The 2991-nt window shown below is 41.7% G+C and overlaps 1 protein-coding gene across 2 annotated transcripts in view; it reads left to right on the top strand.

The window, feature by feature from the left end:
* The window catches only part of PLA2G12B (phospholipase A2 group XIIB), a 22044-nt gene that overhangs the window by 776 nt on the left and 18277 nt on the right, over positions 1-2991 (top strand). The gene's annotated exons all lie outside the window — the stretch shown is intronic.

Below are 2991 nucleotides of genomic sequence, written 5' to 3'. Positions count from 1 at the left end.
CTGCCAAAGAGGAACCCCTGGGGCCAGTTCTTCACTTTGCACTGGAAGTCCACGTAATGGGGGCACAATACAGAGCCCTGGACCTTGCAGCTGGGTGGAAGGGGGAACCTTCAAGAGCATACAAGAGCAGTCTCCTATAGCATTGGTTTTATGGTTTATCAAGTGTTTCATCATGAGATTAGAGATAAAAATGGAGAGTCAGTTTAGCCTATCAGGAAAACAGTGAGAAATATTTTTTCCAAACATTCCACAGATAGAACTCAGCTTTGAGAGAGACTCAAAAGAGCTATATACCTGTAGACTCACCCAGTCTCCCTCATTCTCTTTTGCAAAAGAAATTGCTTCCTTGTAAACTGAGAGTGACTAGGAGACAATGGTTAACCATTTCTCCAGAACCAAAGTTTTGCAGCATAGAAATTTGAACCACATACTGATATCGTGAAAAAGGAAGCTGCATCCTCTCTGTGAAGATTCCACAGGGTAAAAAACCTGGACTATGCTAGGACCCACCTGGATCCCTAGCCATGTCTTTGTCCAAAGTAGGTTGGACAAAAGCAGAGATGCCTGGTCACTGGACTGTGCTCACCTAGTTTGTACACATGGGGAAGGAAAGGAGTAAACTTGCTTCAGATGTCAACACAGGGGCTCTTTTCCTTCCCAGAGGCAATGCAAGATTTAGGTCTGTGGTTCAGCAACTAGATAACAGCGGGAATTTTTTAGGAAAACAAGAATCAAACCTCTTCTTCCTTCTTTAACAAAATAGCATTAAGAGATTTCAGCAAATTCTGGTTGCAAGCCTCTACCTGGGCAGGGTTGGTGTCAGCAGACACTGGTGGGGGATGGGAATAGTCAACACAGAGATTGCAGGAAGGTAAATAACTCCACTCACTCTGCAAAACACAACCTGTTTAAGGAGGGGCCCGAAAAACAGAGGAAAGTCTTGTTACCTCTGGAACCCAGTGGAGCCAAGAACCTGGAGGCAGTGCCCAAATGGTTCCAAATATCTTCTCAAGTTGATCGTGAATCAAGCATTCTTTAGAACAGATAACGCCTTGTAATGAACTGGGTCCTTGTGTTTTCAGTTCGCTTTGGGATACACTTCTTGCGCACAACGCTTCTCTCATCTCTTTAAAGCAGTGGTTCTCCAACTCGCCTGGGCTTTAAATCCTGTTGGAGGGCTTGTTTAAACAAACTACTGGGCCCCTATCCCTGGTGTTTCTGATTAGGTCGGTCTGGGGTGAGGCAGGAATTTGCATTTCTAAGAGTTCCCAGGTGATCTTGGTGCTGCTGGTCCTGGGGCCATACTTTGAGGAAAAAAAAAAAAAAAGCTTTATAAGCTGCAATTTTTTGCCAGCAGGAGCAATTTAGCCACAATTATTCTACAAGAAAAAAAATTTTCTATTTTATATGTACTTACTACTACCAATCATACCTCAGAGATGTGGGTTTGGTTCCAGACAACTGCAATAAAGTGAGTATCATGATAAAGCGAGTTGTAATCTTTTTGCTGGGGAGGGTATTGCCTTCAATTTGTAAAAAACACAACACCTGTGAAGTGCAATAAACTGAAGTATGCCTGCCTGTACTTAAAACAGTGGTTCTCTACCTAGGCCCTCCACTTAGAATCACCTGGGGATGGGGGGAGTGCTTTAAAAACTCCTGCCACCTGAACCAATTAAATCAGAGTCTCCATGGGTCTGACTCAGACATGAGTATTTTTTTTTTAAACAGGGCAGCAGTCCTCACAGACAGGAAGCAGTGGGGCGTACCCAGAGTTCCCAAGACAGTCTGTCAGCCAGTACCTCATCATAATCTTACTTTCCTCTTGCCTTCGGGAGCAATACTTAACCCCCTTTCCCTTTTCTTCCAATTTAAGAGGTCATTCTTAGAGAACTTCAGCCTCTAGTTTGTTCAGACAAGTAAAGATGTGTATATTGGTAGCCTACGATAGTGTGTCCACATTGTTTTCTACACTTCTTTAATCTATAGTAATTCATTTTTCTGTCAACACATAAAATCTAGTCAAAGGATCGAACTCTAAATATAAGGAGATTTAGCACATATCAATAACATACACAGTACAACTAGTATAAGGGGTTCACACCTATGTGAACGAGTTTCTCTCTCCCATCCAGAGATTCTGATTCAGTAGGTCTGTGGCAGGACCCTGGAACTGCACAGGTGGTCCTTGGACCAGACTTAGAAAAATACTAATAACAGAAAAAATATGGCTTTGAATTGGGCAGTTTGGTGGGGAATCCCACTGCTGGTGACCTTAGGCAAGTAACCTAACTTTCTCAACCTTCCATTCCTCATGTTTATAAATAATGTTACTAATACCTACTTTGCAAGGTTGTAAGAATTAAAGATAATAAAGGACTAGTGCTATGTATGGAGCGCGGCAGGTACCAAACAAATTTTATAAACGTTATGTAAAAGACGGTCTGGTGAATAAGTTAACACACATTCAGATTTTTCCAGTTCTCTTTCAGCATGAAATAACAAAACAGAACAAAACACAAAAATCCCAGTGGCTGAACAATACCCTCTCAGCTCCTGGAAGAAATCATCGAATTCTGACTTAAGTGTTCTGTGCCTTTATAAAGGTCTCTGGAGCTGGGTCTCTAGAGCAGAATGTCTGTTTCTTATAAATCATGACTAGAGATACTGTCCACACTGTCATAGTTTGAATATTTCATGCCAACTCCTTCCATCTTGCAAAATTTCTGTTGAGAAATCAGCTGTGTGAGTCCTATGGGAGCTCACTTTGTACATAACTAACTGATTTTCTCCTGCTATTTTTAAGATTTTCCCTTTGTCTTTAACTTTTGGCATTTGTGTCTTGGTGTGGGCCTCTTTGGGTTCATCTTTTGGGACTGTATGCTTCCGGGGCTTGTATGTCTATTTTACTTTCACCAGATTAGGGAAGTTTTCCATCATTATTTCTTCAAATACGTTTTTCAATTCTTTGCTCTCTTTCTTCTCCTTCTG

The sequence above is a fragment of the Pteropus vampyrus genome, unplaced genomic scaffold (genome assembly GCF_000151845.1).
Source record: "Pteropus vampyrus isolate Shadow unplaced genomic scaffold, Pvam_2.0 Scaffold20, whole genome shotgun sequence".
Lineage (NCBI taxonomy): Eukaryota > Metazoa > Chordata > Mammalia > Chiroptera > Pteropodidae > Pteropus > Pteropus vampyrus.
The sequence above is the reverse complement of the archived record's forward strand: the minus strand, read 5'-3'. Positions and strand labels throughout refer to the sequence as shown.